The sequence below is a fragment of the Kogia breviceps genome, chromosome 18, assembly GCF_026419965.1.
Source record: "Kogia breviceps isolate mKogBre1 chromosome 18, mKogBre1 haplotype 1, whole genome shotgun sequence".
Taxonomy (NCBI): Eukaryota; Metazoa; Chordata; class Mammalia; order Artiodactyla; family Physeteridae; genus Kogia; species Kogia breviceps.
This window is the reverse complement of record NC_081327.1, coordinates 58,031,972-58,047,310: the sequence shown is the minus strand read 5'-3', so window position 1 is coordinate 58,047,310 and position 15,339 is coordinate 58,031,972. Positions and strand designations below refer to the sequence as shown.

At 54.6% G+C, this 15,339-nt stretch overlaps 1 protein-coding gene across 21 annotated transcripts in view; it reads left to right on the top strand.

Moving 5' to 3' along the window:
• The window catches only part of ANKRD11 (ankyrin repeat domain containing 11), a 170,365-nt gene that overhangs the window by 123,191 nt on the left and 31,835 nt on the right, over positions 1-15,339 (top strand). The window lies entirely within an intron of this gene.

Sequence of the window (15,339 nt, the reverse complement as noted above, 5' to 3'; positions counted from 1 at the left end):
CGTCACCTTCTGTTCTGACCCTGAGTGAATGGGACTTGAGACGGTGGCCCTGGAGGGAGTTTCTAGGTGGGACGTGGTTTCTACTCTGGACTCTCTGAGCATCCTCCTTGCTAGTTCTGGGCATGTCGTTCCCACCGTGCGGATTTCGTTTTTCACCCTGTGAAATATCTGTCCTAGGACAGAACTCGTAGGGTTTTTCCAGATCATGTAGGTAGAATGGTTAGTAAAACATGAAATGTTAAATAAGGTTTGTGGATGCAGTTTGCAATTCCATATGTTTGATTCTGTAATCAGATGATAGAGGCAGTGTATGTGCATGGTGGAAAATCATAAAATACAAGTAAGACTGAAAGCACATTCCCGCGGGGGTCCCTGTGTCACTAGCTTCTGGAGTCGTTTCGTGGATTAATTGTTATTTTATTATCACATGTTATATTTTAGCAAAAATGAGATCCTCCTATCTTGTAACGTATTTTACCTTTCCATTTCGGATCTCGGAGCTGTTGTGTGGAAACAGGCTTTTCCCCCGTGACCGCTGATAGGACCTGCTTTTTACCGTGTCTGTCCGTGCCTTGGTTTAGCACAGCGTTGGCTGTCTTTTTCTTAAAGGGCCAGAGAGTAAATATTTCAGGCATCGCAACCTAAGGGGCAGGCAGCCTTGAAGGTGTCACGTGGGTACTTGTATCGCCGTTTACAGGTGTCAGCATTGTTGGTGGCTCCGGGGCGGGCCCAGCAGGGAGGAGAGCCTGCGCTGGCGCTGGCGGTGTGAGGACTGTTCGGAGGGCCGCTCTGGGCCCCCTCCCAGCCGCCCTCCTGTCCAGGGAGGGGCAGCAAGTGTCCACCAGCTTCTTGCCTTGGGCTCAGCTGAGCCCTTGTTGAGTTTACTGTGAAGAAATCCCAGTTTCTGTGATGAGCATTCCCTGGCATGGAGCCCCCATGCTCAGAGCCCATTTCCCCGGCTGAGGGGAGCAGCCAGCGATCCAGGCCTGGGGCCCTTCCTCGGGGTGGAGGTGACCCCTGAAGCTGGTGTGCCGCCGAGGGGCCCCACCAAGCAGGGTGGAGAGCGGGGTGCAGCCTCTGTTGGTCTGCAGGACACAGGGAGAGGGCGTTTATCTCGGCCTTGGGGAGCAAGTGGCCAGTCGTAGGACGCTTCATGAGTTTATCTCGCGTAGGTGTTGTGTTGGTTCCTAGGGCTGCTGTGGTAGTCACCACGCCCTGGGTGGTGTAGGCAGCAGGAGTGCGTCCTCACAGTTCTGGAGGCCAGGATTTTAGGTTGTGGTGCTGGCAGGACAGTCCCTCCCCAGGCCCCCGGGCAGCACCCCCGGTCTCCTCCAGCTCCCGGCGGCCCACGCCTCCCTCGGCTCGTGGCCGCGGCACTGTCTCCCTTCTCGCACGAGGACGCTCGCCGTTGGGGTGAGGGTCTGCCCCGAGTATCCCGGAAGGTCTCGTCGTGAGGTCCTGCGCTGGGTCACCTTATCCCACATAAGGTCACACTCAGAAGTGCTGCGTGGCAAGATCTCTGGGAGCGGGCCTACCGTTCCGCCCGCTGCTGCTGCTTCCTGGAGGTAACCGTGTAGCTTTTCTCTTTCCTCTTTCATGTGTAATGTCGACGTGAACAGACGCACAGGTCTCAGGTGTGCAGTGTGAGTGTGCCCGCCCCCGGGGCTCTCAACGCCACCGCGAGGGCACTTGCGTGACGCCGCGGACCCCACTGTGGGGGGCCTGCCTCTGGGCGGCGCTGCCCTGTGGGCACGGGGCACCCGGCGCCGCTCGCTCGAGGACACGTGCTCTGCAGTCTGCGGCCGTCGTGCACAGGGCTCCCTCCCGCGGGAAGTAGGGTGTCTGGGTAAATGCATCTTCGACGTATTCTCTCAGTGCCCTCTTACTAAGCAAGAACCAGGAGCCCCGCCGCTCCATCCAGGGGAGGCTTTTTGTTGGGTTTTGCCCAAGTGAGCAGCCCAGGGAGGAGGTGGGTCCAGGGCGAGTGTCAGCGTGTGTTGCGCTCCGAGTGGGCGGTGCCAGTGCCCAGGAAGGGCGGGGAGACCTGGGAGAGGTGCCCTGTGCTCCCGGGACCCTGGAGGCAGCAGGGCCACGACCTCCGCCTGCCCGCCCTGGGGCCAGCGCCCCCCGTTGTCACAAAGGCACACAGCAACAGCACGTGAAACGTGGCCGACCAGCACTACAGACAGGACTTGCGACTGGGGTGTGTGCGCAGAGTTGCTCGTTTCTGGTGCGGGGAAGCCTGCTTACGCTCCCTCGCCGCGAGTGTAGTTGCCCCGAACAGTCACCGGAACGTCCCTCGGCTCAGGTTCCGAGGTGAAGCGTCAGGAGGCGCGGACACGTGTCCCTCCCTGGCTTCTCATTCCCAAGTCTGATGAGACTCCGGGCGCAGGCCAGGTGATGGTGACTTCTGGGGCAAAGGAGGTGGCTTCATTATGGGTTTGTTTCTGGATGACTTAGTTGTTGCTAATTAGGCTTGTTTTGCTCCAAGCATCCCCTTGACAAACTTGCCATTCAAAGAGGGAAATTACCAGCCGATTATTTAAACGTAAGGGAAGAGTCGTTCTTTTGGTAGCCTTCTGCAGAAGACTTTCTGTTGCAGGAACCAGAGAGTATGGCGGACACAGTGTTGCCAGCACAGACAGGTCTCTTCCAGGCTGCTGTGTGACTTTAGCCGCTGTGTCCCCTGTGACAGATGACCAGGCTGGGGTGGGCTGTGTCCCGGGGAGACCTCAGCAGCACCCGGTGGGGTGAGCGGCCTCGGCGGTGCGCGGCCCGGACGGGCGGACGGGCAGGGCTACAGGGGATAGTGTGTCGTGGGGCCCAGCGGAGGACGCGTCTGGGGACATCGCCCACCCCTGACGCGGGTGCTGGTGCTGGTCCCGTGACACCGTGAGGCCACTTCGTGACGCTGTCGCACCGAGCGTGTCCGGCGGCAGGTGCGCCTCGGCGGCCGCGGTCGCCAGGCCCGAGCTTGTGCTGTGGGCTGAGAACAGAGGGAAGGGGAGGAGGCCTTCTCCGGCTCTGGCGGCCGGCCAGGGCGCCCTCCTGGACTGGCTCAGAGGCAGAGCTGCAGTCCTTCCTAAGACGCTGCGAGTGCGCACACACACCCGCGCCTGCACGTGCGGAGCCGATAACCAGCTGCGGGGCGCTAGCCACACGGGCCACGTGTGCCCGTAAGAGCGTGTGGCCCAGCAGGCTGACGTGAACAACCTTTTTTCTTTTTTTGCGGTACGCGGGCCTCTCACTGTCGTGGCCTCTCCGGTTGCCGAGCACAGGCTCCGGACGCGCAGGCTCAGCGGCCACGGCACACGGGCCCAGCCGCTCCGCGGCACGTGGGATCTTCCCGGACCAGGGTGCGAACCCGCGTCCCCTGCATCGGCAGGCGGACTCTCAACCACTGCGCCACCAGGGAAGCCCTGAACAACCTTTTTTAAAAAGCGGTTTTGGAGGAGCGGGGCCTGGGCGCCTCACGTCCTCGGTGAGGACGTGCTGTGGGACGCACTGCGGGGCGTGGGCTGCAGGACAGGATGCATGGCTCCCCGGTCTCCTGAAACGAGCCCCTGCTCAGAGCTGCCCGTGTGTGGGCACCGGGCCGAGACCGGAGGAGGGAGAGGACAGCCGGGGTCCCTCTCCTCGGTGCATCTGCGCAGCAGGAGCTGTGCGAGCACCTCGACTTTGACCTTGATGCTCTGCTTGGTGTCTCCATCCATCTGTCCTGTTTCCTGATGGGAAGATGTCCGTTTATATGCAAAATGTTACAGTTGTACGAAATCCTTTTGTCACCTGCCCTTTGGTTTTTCTGGCCACATAGACCATCCTGGGGGGACACGGAGGTGCTGAGGGTTGTGCAGAGTGAGAGGACCCCCAGGGCCACGTCAGCCGCGGCCCCCTCCCTTTCCTGGGAAGGCACCTTTGTATGCAGGGTGCCTGCAGCCTCGTGGAAGTCTGGGTTCCCACGGTGGTGGTGGCTATTATTTGAGCCCCGTGGGGCAGTGCCAGGAGGTGGGGAGGGGGTAGCATGTTCACACGGGGCCTGGCTGTCCAGCTTTCAGGGGTGAGTGTGCTGTGTGCTCTTGAACGTGTGTGTATTCAGCCAGGCTGCTTCAGGCTCTGGTGGAAGCAGTGTCCTTGGCCTGGGCCTCCACCGCCCATCAGGACGGTGGTTCTGAGTCTTCAGGCCTCCTGGCTGCATGGTCACGTGGCCAGAAACCCATTCTCCAAGTAACAATTAAGGCTTTTTTGAACCAACTGGCAGGAAAAGTGTCGAGTTTCCTGTGACGTCGCCATCACGTCTTAATTTAGAAACTGATAAAAGATCTACCCACGGGTGTCATCAGGCAGAGGGGGGCGCGCCCACGGTCGCATTCACAGAGGTGCGCGGCAGAGGCAGCGTCCAGCCACCCACTGCTGCGTGTCTGCTCCCCACCGTCGGCACGTGCAGGCCTGGGGCAGACGCGGGCGACAACCCCCCCCCCCCCCCCCCCCCGGACAGTGGGCGGAGCCTGTGCCTGCCCGCCCCTTGTCACTGCCACGGCTCTGGCTCTTCTCCGGAAGTGGTGGGGCCTCACCCTTCGGGGGCAGAGAGGTGATGGCAGGAGGAGACTGGTTCCTCGGAGAGGGGGGCACACCTTGGCTCTCAGGCAGAAGCCCGTAACCAGGTGTTCCTTTGGGAGAAGCATCTGGAAGTGCCCTGGAGGAGCACTGGCTTCAAGGGCTCCATCCTCAGCCCCCACCTCCCCAGCCTGAGAGACGCCAGCGGTCACTGATGGAGCCCTGGGCAGGTGGCAGGTGTCATCCTGAGCTCTTAACGTGAGGGAGGTTTACTTCCAAATTTTACAGATGGAGAAACAGATACATCCAACCACAAGCCCAGGGCTCTTTTTTTTCTGCATTGAAGTATAGTTGATTTGCCATGTTATGTTATATATACTTCAGGTGACTCAGTATTTTTGCCGATTACACTCCAATTGAAGTTATTGTAAGATATTGGCTCTAATTTCCTGTGCTGTGCAATATATCCCTGTAGCTTATTTATTTTATACATAGTAGTTTGTGTTTCTTAACCCCCTCCCCCTATCTTTCCCCTCTCCCTTCCCCCTCCCTACTGGTAATCACTGGTTTGTTCTCTGTGTCTGCGAGTCTGCTTGTTTTTTGTCATAGTCACTAGTTTGTTGTCGATTCCCACATGTAAGTGATCTCATACAGTGTGTGTTTTTGTTTGTCTGACTTATTTCACTTAGCATAATGCCCTCCAAATACATCCATGTTGCTGCACGTGGCAAAATTGCATTATTTTTTATGGCCGAGTAATATTCCATTGTGTGTATAAACACCACATCTTCTTTATCCATTCATCTATTGATGGACACTTAGGTTGCTTCCATGTCTTGGGTATTGTAAATAGTGCTGCTGTGAACATTGGGGTGCATGTATCTTTTCAAATTAGAGTTTTCATTTTTTTCCAGATATGTACCCTGGAGTGGGATTGCTGGATCATATGGTAGCTCTATTCTGAGTTTTTTAAGGAACCTCCATACTGTTCTCCATAGTGGCTGCACCAATTTACATTCCCACCAACAGTGTAAAAAGGGTTCCCTTTTCTCCACACCATCTCCAGCGTTTGTAATTTGTAGGCTTTGGTGATGGCCGTTCTGACCAGTGTGAGGATATACCTCATTGTGGTTTTGATGTGCATTTCTCTAATAATTAGCAATGTTGAGCATCTTTTTTCATGTGCCTGTTGGCTGTATATGTGTCTTCTTTGGAAAAATGTCTATTCAGTTCTTTTGCTCATTTTTTGATTGGGTTGGTTTGGTTTTTTTTGATATTTAAGTGTGTGAGCTGTATGTACATGGTGTGTGTGTGTGTGTGCGTGTGCATATACACACACACAGACACACACACACGTATATATTTTTTTGCCATGCCACGAGGCTTGTGGGATCTTAGTTTCCCGACTCGGGATTGAACCTGCGCTCTCAGCAGTGAAAGCACAGAGTCCTAATCACTGGACTGCGAGGGAGTTCATGTTTATATATTTTGGATATTAACTTCTTTTCAGTTGTATTATTTGCAAGTGTTTTCTCCCACTCAGTAGATTGTCTGTTTAATGGTTTCTTTTGTTATGAAAAAGCTTTTAAGTTTAATTAGATCCTCTTTATTTTTGCTTTTATTTCTTTTGCCTTTAGAGACAGATCCAGAAAAAATATTACTATGATATATGTCAAAGAAAGTTCTGTCTCCGTTTTCTTCCAGGAGTTTTATGGTTTGTGGTCTTACGCTTAGGTTTTTTAATCCATATTTAGTTTATTTTTGTATATGGTGTGGGGAAATGTTCTAATCTTTCATCTTTTATATGTAGCTGTCCAGTTTTTCTAGCACTATTTATTGAAGAGGCTGTCCTTTCTCCATTTATATTCTTGTCCCCTTTGTGGTAGATTAATTGAACATAGGTGCACAGGTCTCTATCGTGTTCCATTGATCTAAGTGTCTGTTTTTTTAAAAATCAGTTTATTTTTGTCTGTGTTGGGTCTTTGTTGCTGCGCACGGGCTTTCTCTAGTTGCGGCGAACGGGGGCTACTCTTCATTGTTGTGCATGGGCTTCTCATTGCAGTGGCTTCTCTTGTTTTGGAGCACTGGCTCTAGGTGCGCAGGCTTCAGTAGTTGTGGCACGCGGGCTCAGTAGTTGTGGCTCGCGGGCTCTAGAGCGCAGGCTCAGTAGTTGTGGTGCATGTGCTTAGTTGCTCTGAGGTATGTGGGATCTTCCCAGACCAGGACTCAAACTCATGTCTCCTGCATTGGCCAGCAGATTCTTAACCACTGTGCCACCAGGGAAGTCCCTAAGTGTCTGTTTTTGTGTCAGTACCATACTGTTTTGATTACTGGAGTTTTATAGTATGGTCTCAAGTCAGGGAGCATGATACCTCCCACTTTGTTCTTTTTTCCCCTCAAGATTGCTTTGGCAATTAGGCAAGATTTGTGGTTCCATGTAAATTTTAGGATTGGATTATTTCTTTTAGTTCTGTGAAAAATGTCAGACATATCTTGACAGGGATTACGTTAAATCTGTAGATTGCTTTGGGTAATATGGCCATTTTAACAGTGTTGATTCTTCCAACCGAAGAGAATGGGATATCCTTCCATTTCTTTGCATCATCTTCAAATTTCCTTTATCAGTGTTCTATAGTTTTTAGAGTATAGACCTTTCACCTCCATAGTTAAGCTTATGCCTAGGTATTGGATTGGCCAAAAAGTTCGTTTGGGTTTTTCTGTAAGATGTTACCGAAAAACCTGAATGAACTTCTTGGGCAACCCAGTATTTTATTCTCTTTGATGCAATTCAAAATGGACTTTTTTTTTTTTTTTTTTTTTTTTTTTTGCTTTCTCTTTCTGATAGTTCATTATTAGTGTATAGAAAAGCAACAGATTTGTGTCCTTAACTACTTAGGCCAGTGTTTCTGAAGTGTCCTGACAACTTCTCATCATTTAGGAAAACAGTCTATTTCTGTCTTTGCCCTTAACACACACCCTGGAAACATGTTCACAAAATAACTCTTCATGGGATGGTGTGTGTGGTGCCTCCTGATATTTTCTGTTCTGTGTTATTTCACTTTCTAGCAAGTGGCTATTGAACATGCTAAAACCATTGTGGGACTGAGTGTGGTTTTGGAAACCCCCAGTAGGTGAGCTGTGTCTGCAGGGCACGTTCCCAGAGTTGCTCTCACTCTCATGTTTCTCCTTTGATGAAATGTCTCTTCATGTCTTTTGTCCGTTTTCTAATTGGATGTTTGTTGTTTACAGTTTTGATTGTTGTTTATTTTTTATTCATACAAGTCCTTTGACTTGTGATTTGCAGTTTGCCTTTTCATCCTGTGAACTAGGTCTTTCACTGAGCAGAAGGTTTTAATTTTGCTGAGATACAGTTGACCAGTTTTTCCCTTTGTGAATGGACGGTACTTCTGGTGTCGTGTCTAAGAACTGTTTGCCTAGCCCGAGGTCTTAAAGATTTTCTTCTTTTTTTTCCTACAATTTGTACAGGTTTCATAATTTTTTTTTTTTTAAATTTATACCTGAGTATTTCATTTTTATTTGACGCACTTGTAAATGGTATTGTGTTTTATTTCTATTTCCACATGTTCTTGCTAATTCATAGACATGTGGTGGATTTTCCCGTGTCGATCTGGTTTCTGCAACCTTGTTGAGCTCACTGTTTCCAGGAGTTTGGTAGATTCCTTGCAATTTTTTCCTTAGACAGTCACATCATTATCACCTAGAAAGTTTTATTTCTTCCCTTCCAGGCTGTTTGCCTTTTATTTCCTTTCCTCCCCATTCTCTGGCCAGTGCTTCCAGTAAGACGTCCCGGAGCAGTGGTGGGAGGGCAGCCGCGTCCCGTGTCTCGCGGTTGGGGGTGATGCTGGCCGACCATGCCGTCCACCCTCTTGCTCACTCAGGGGTTCCCTGGAGCCCTGTCGTGCCGAGAGCCGTGATGTTTGTTAAACGCTCTCTCTGCGCCAGTGGTTAGGGTCGTGTGATGCTTCTTCTTTGGCCTGTTAACGTGGTCGATGGCGTTGATCTGTTTGCAGACACAGAGCCAGGTTTGCGTGTCTGTGACACGAGCATAGCTGCACCGGCCTCTCCAGCCGCCTTCTCCACGTGGCGGCTGGTGCTGGATCTTCCCCCTTTGGACCGCCTGGTGGCTGGGTGGGTGTAGTGCCGGCCCAGGGCCACTTGGCCCACCCTGTCCCTGCCCGGGGATGTCCTCCTCTGGGTTCTCAGGCTGCTCTTTCTCTGGCTTGTGCTTTTGTGTCTGTGGAGCGGCCGTGGAGGCGTGTGGATTCGTCCCCTGTTGTGCTCTTGGTCACCAGGTTGTGGGGCTCTCGGGGTGCCGGGCTGTCCCTGTCTTCTCCTCACGTTTATTCTGCAGCTTGGTCCCTTCTCTGTAAGACATCTTTTTCCTCCTCTGTTTTAAACCACCTCCCTGCCTTTCTAGTGCACTGTTAATTGATCAGGTTTTCATTTCCGTTCTGGCCGCGCAGTTCCCGTGGCTTGTGTGCTCTGTGCAAGGGAGGGGGGGTCTCGCCACAGGCTGGGAGCCTTGAGCTGCTGCCCCGTTGTGTCCAGGGAGCTGCGCTTCTGCACAGGGCGCGGGGCCCCGTGAAGAGAGACGGTCCCGGGAACAGGGTCTGGTAACTAGCCCTCCATTTTCTATGCACCTGCCAGGGTGTAGCAGGTACATACCCCGCGTTTTAAACTTTACTATTGTGAAATGTAACATAATATCCAAAAGTCTGCAAAATAAAAATGTACAATTTCATGCTCACAAAGAACATACGCGTGTGACCTTCGTGTAGAAAACTCCAGGTCACACTCCCAGGAATGACTCACTGCTTGATGTTTTTAATAGTCTTGTCAGCTGAGCGTGCATCCCTCAGCACTGTTTTCAGGAACTTAGGGAAACATACAATGTAACTTTTTTTTGCCTTGACTTGTGAGATGGTTGGCTAGTTGCAGGCTCCCACAGGGGCCGCTGGCGCATGCGGTACAGGCCTGCATCCTGCGCTGGCGTGGCCTCTGGGGGTCGCCCCAGGAGCTGTGGGCTGTTGGGCGCGCCTGCACGGTGGGTCCTGTGGCTCCGCTCGCGCTCCCATCAGGATGCGTCGTTTCCTCTGCATCTTCGCTGTTGCTCTGTAGCTTCTTTTAGTTTTTGTTTGCATTTTCCTGTGGGTTAAAGAAGCTGATCATTATTTCCTCTTTTGTGAAAGGCCTGAGTCTCACTTCCATCTTTTGTAGTGGACGTTTTCTCTTTTCCTTACTGATTTGTGGGAGTTCTTTATAGATGCTGGATAAGAGATTTTTGTCAGTTACGTGTGTAGAAAATACTCTCTTTTGTGGGAAGGTGACCTTTAATGAACAAAACTTGTTTTTAAAGTGTTAGAATCTGGGCTTCCCTGGTGGTACAGTGGTTAAGAATCCGCCTGCCAATGTAGGGGACACAGGTTCGAGCCCTGGTCCGGGAAGATCCCACATGCAACGGAGCAATGAAGCCCGTGAGCTACAACTACTGAGCCCGCGTGCCACAACTACTGAAGCCCGCATGCCTAGAGCCCATGCTCTGCAACGAGAAGCCACCGCCATGAGAAGCCCGCGCACCTCAACGAAGAGTAGCACCCGCTCACCGCAACTAGAGAAAAGCCCGTGTGCAGCAACGAGTACCCAATGCAGCCAAAAATAAATATATAAATAAATAAAAATTTAAAATAAAGTCAGAATTTTCAGACTTTGCTGTTACGGTTAGTGTTTCTGGTTGTGTGGGCTTTTTCTTTACCTTGAGGTTGTGAAGGTGTTCTCTACCCTGTTGTCCAGCAGCCTGTTCTGCTCTGGTCTTCGGTGTCTGGACTTGGGTTCTGTGTCGGGGTGAGTGGGAATCACCTTCATTTCTCTGCATGGACTCTGCCGTCCTTGGTTGAAACACAGGTCACCGTGCACATGCGCTTGGCCTGTTGGTCGGCCCTTGTCAGCATCAGGCTGTGTCAGTACTGTTCTTCAGCTTTTTAACTTTAATTTTTTAAATTAATACTTATTTATGCAATTTGAGGTCCTTTTTATTTTAAGTTTATTAGCATGAGTTCTTTTTTTTTTTTTTTTGAAGGAAGATTCATTTATTTGTTTGTTTTTGGCTGCGTTGGGTCTTTGTTGCTGCACGCGGGCTTTCTCTAGTTGTGGCGAGCGGGGCCTACTCTTCCTTGCGGTGCGCGGGCTTCTCATTGCAGTGGCTTCTTGTTGCGGATCACAGGCTCTAGGCGTGCAGGCTTCAGTAGTTTGTGGCACGCGGGCTCAGTGGTTGTGGCTCATGGGCTCTAGCGCGCAGGCTCAGTAGTTGTGGCACACAGGCTCAGTTGCTCCGCGGCACGTGGGATCTTCCCGGACCGGGGCACGAACCCGTGTCCCCTGCGTTGGCAGGCGGTCTCTCAACCACTGCGCCACCAGGGAAGCTCCAAGTTCTTTCTTTTTTAATGACCTTTTCCTTTTTCTTCTTATGCCAATTTGGGCTTCTGTACAGGAGTCATTTTATGGTTTCCCAGCCCCTGCTCCCGGTTTGCACTCATGGTTTCCTGACAGCAAGTACTTGCAGCTGGGCTCCCTGTGCCTGGGGTCCTCTGTACCGGTGCTCAGCTGCTGGGCCCTGAGTCCCTTACACACCCGGGGGGTTTGCAGTGAGGACCCCACAGCAAACTTTACTGAACTTTTACTGAAAAGTATCTTATAAAAGAAAACATAAGTTTAGTGAGAAGAGTGGCATTGTTTCATATAGCTGTAGCTCTTTCTAATACCTGGCACCTTTACTCCGTCTGTTGCATTCTGCGGTTTTGCTTAAAGTGTGTGAAAACGATCCAGCATCTCACAGACATGTATAGGGAACAGGGAGTCTCCTGGGAGCCTCCACGTGAGGGTGGGCTCTCCCCCGACTGGACTCGGGGCTTCTGAAGACCCTGGGGGCTCCCTTGTGAAGCGCTGGTCCCCTGAGGTGTGTGGGTCTCCCAAATGTGGACGGTCCATGACCACCACCAGCCTCATTTGACCCATCCTCAGGCTGGGTGCTAGGAAGCCAATGGAAGGGATACGAGTTTCCCATAATTCATGTGAAAGCTCAGATGTTATTGCTGGCCACAACTACGGTTAGTTTTCCTTGGAGCACTGGCCTCAGTTTGTTCATTTTTGAGAAAACACCTACCAGTCCTTAATAACCGTAGCTTGTCTGAGAGTGTCTTTCAAGTGGCAATTGTGCCGCATGAAAACGCGGCCGGTGTGGCCACAGCCCCGCCGCAGGGGCCTTTGCAGAGCCCAGCGCGGCCCCGCCAGCCTCACCGTCTGTCTGCTCAGAGCGTCAGGAGGACAGGGGGGCAGGGTTTGCAGAGCGACAGAGTAGACGGCGCTTGCTGCTTTATCGAGGCAGAGGCAGCGACAGCGACATCGGCGGGCTCGCCGCGGCCATGTGGCAGCGGGCGCTGGGCCACGCCGGCCGGAGAGGGCTGGGGGCGTCCTGGGGCCCCCGGGCGACACCGATAGGCCACAGTGTCCCTTGCGGAGCCCAGGATAGCGCTCTGGGTGCCGACTCTGTCCAGGGAGACCTCACTTACGGACACAGAAATCCTAATTCCATGCAGTTTTTCTGGTTTACGAACTATTAGTCTTGATTTTCTTTGTCCCCCAAGGATTTAAATTCAAACCGTTCTTGGAGCTCAGCTCTGACCCGGCAGGAGAGGCTGGGCTGGGCCTGCGGCTGCCCTTGACCAACCCCCCACCCCCAGGCTCGCAGGAGGGGAGGGGCAGGGGGCCTTTTCTGCAGGCTTGGAAGTGCCTTTCTTTTGCTGTTACCCTGGTTGCTGTTGTGGCTACATTTGGTGTTTGAGTCTGGAAAGCGTTTTTCGGGACCGCCGCCGCGCTGTGTCCGCGTCCGCCGCACAGAGGCCCCCGTGTGTGCGGGAGAGGCGGGGCTCAGGGGGCTCCTAACCTTCGGCTGGGGTCCTGTCCAGGGCTGTTGTCTCTGGTTCCTCCTCGGGCAGCCGCTCTGCCTGGCTGTGACAGTGGGCTTTCTGGATCGCCTCTCTAGGACTTAGCGTTTTCTCTCGTTTTAAAATTTGTGAGTCTTTTCTTCTGTCTCTGAATTTCTCTAGACTCTCCTGAAGCGAAGGTTGCTGCTGACTCTGTCTCTCTCGTAGCGCCTGCTCACCGCGCTCTTGGCGGGCGGGCAGGGGTGGGGCGGTTCCTGCTGCGGGCTGTGCGCTCAGCCTCCCTCCCTGCCGCCGTCTCTGCCCCTGTGGTAGCAGCTTGCGGGGAAGAGGCCGCTGGGGTGGGGGGTGACGGCGGGGCGGGCACAGGTCGGCAGGCCTCCCCATTGCGATTTCCCTCCTGGAGCTGCTGGGCCGGGCTCTCCCTGCCCGTGGATTTGGGGCCCACGGTGCTGTGGCCTCTTCCACTCGGCTTCCGGCTTTGATCCCCATGAGGCCGGCAAAGTTGCCTTCAGGTTCCCGCTCGTGTCTTGCTTTTAGCTGGTCGCTTGCAAAGGCAGGAGTTTGCTGAACGGTCGGCGTGGCGAGGGTGCGGGCTCCCGTCCTCCTCAGGGTTAGCTTGGAGGGAGCCTCCTCCCCAAGAGTTGCGCCTCTTGCCCACGGAGAGGGACTCGCAGGGTCGTGTTGTGTCGGGAAGGAGGAGGGTTCCACGGTCGGGGCAGCCACTTGTTGCGGTGCCCGAGGGGCTGGGTCTGCCCGCAGCGCTCAGGGCGCCTTTGGGGAGGGACACGCCTCGTTGTGACACGAGCCTCTTGACAGGGATGTCTGTCCTGCCGGCCCCTCTGAATGGACGACATCTCTCCGGGCCCAGGACAGGCAGGCAGGAAGGAGAGTCTGCCCAGCGGAGGGGCACAGGGTGGGGTAGAGCCCGAGGGACTGGGAAGCCTCAGGGAGGGTCCCGCTGGGCAAGTAGGGAGAGGACAGAAGTGTGCCTGTGAGACCGGGACACAGCTGGGGCGGACCTGGGCCCGTCGATCCCTGTCCCTCCTCCGGAGTGAGTGGAGACCTGGCACTTGGGGCCGGCAGCCGACACGGACGTTCCGGTGAGGCGCGGGCCTTCTCTGTCAGCCGGTGGATTGCACCCCAAGTGACGGCAGTGGCGATTGTCTCCTGGTGGCGGGGACGTGCCGGAGCCCGGTTTGGAGACTTGCACGCGGGTGTAGTGTTAAAATTTCACGCCGACGACAGCAGCGGAGCAGGAGGTGCTAGAGGAGCCGCCGGGCCTGCAGGTGTTCCCGGAAGCTGGGGGTGCGCCTGGGGGGGCCGCTCTGGGTGCCGCGGCCCTGGAGGAGCAGGGCCCCCCTCTTGCCCCCAGCCTCTGGGCAGCTCGTGCAGGGCTTCCCAGGAAAGGCCAGAGCCAACACGGGACACTTGGTGACGTCAGCTTTTGAGGCCTGGACCGGCCCTCCGCGTGCCCTCCTGGTTTGGACGCGGCAAGGTCAGGCTCCAGGACTCGTGGCTCTGCCCGGCGTCCACCGCCTGCGCTCCACAGACTCAGGGCATTCGCGTCTGGGAGCAGGAGGGTTGAGTGTCCCATGGCTCCTTGTCTTGAGTGTCCATCTTGGGAGCAGGCAGTCAGGAGTTTTTTTAAAAATTCAACTTCCGGATCATCTTTGAATTTCTATGGAAACATTGCTGATGAGTTCCCCGATAGCCCTGAGATCCAGCAGCTGTCCTGAGTCAGGCTCTGACATGCCATTCCTCGGGCTGAGACAGCCCAGTTTTGTAGCGGAAGGCTGGAAGAGAGCTTGGCGTTCACAGTTTCAAGCACAGATAGGAAACATCATTTCCGGCCGCAGCCGTGGGGAACGTGTGGAGGCAGAGCCCGGCCCACCTGCGTGGTGCACGGTGGAGGCAGCGTCAGGAGCTGGCGTGGTCCCTCCGTCGACTGCACTTAGATGTGTGTTGGCCAGTGAAGAACCAAGGGGACGCTCTGGGAACCTTTTATCCGTTAACGTGGAAAAGGAGACACGTTCTCCAGAGGCTGGGGAAGGGCGGCTCGGAGCTGCCACTCCAGAACGCTTCTGAGCAGTGGGTTTCCAAAACCGAGCAGAGGAGGGGCTGTTTAAGTCCGGCCGAGCTATTTACAAAACACCTCATCCGACGCTGCGAGGCGCCAGCGGTGTGACCCGCTTAGTGTGACCTGCTCTCCGACCCTGACTGCACGGAGGACGTCTGAGAGGAAGGCTTTCAGGAGGGCGGAGCAGTCGCCCCGGATGTGCTGCGTGGAGCAAGCACAGGAGGACGGGGGCGGGGGGGGGCTGTCCACGTCGGGCAGGGGCGGGCGGGTCAGTGTGGCCACAGGCAGCGAGGACTCCACGCCCAGGTGCCGAGAGCCTGGCCGTGCCGGCACGGCCGCCAGGGAGGCACCAGGCTTGTCGGGAGCGGCAGGCAGGACTGAGAGGCCAGTCGGCCGGAGCCTCCGCTGGGGCCTCCGCGGGGAAGGCGGTGGACGGAGTGGACGGTTCCGCAGGCTGTGGGGTGGCCTCTGTTTGGGGGAGTCGCCGGCTTGTGTGTGGGAGGTAGGTGGGGTGGTGGGTGGTTTTGTGGGGGGCTCTTCGCCATTGCCAAGAAAGGGCTGGCCCTGGTGGGAGGGTGGTCTGTCCCCAGAAAGCAAACTGAAGGTGCCAAAACATCATAAAATACGGAAAACACGATAACCACAGCACGTGTCCTGGAAAATGCAGGGGCCGAGGCCTCAGGCCCACGTGCAGGACTGGGCACCACAGCTGCCTGACATCCTCCGCCCGGCGGAGGGGCACAGGGT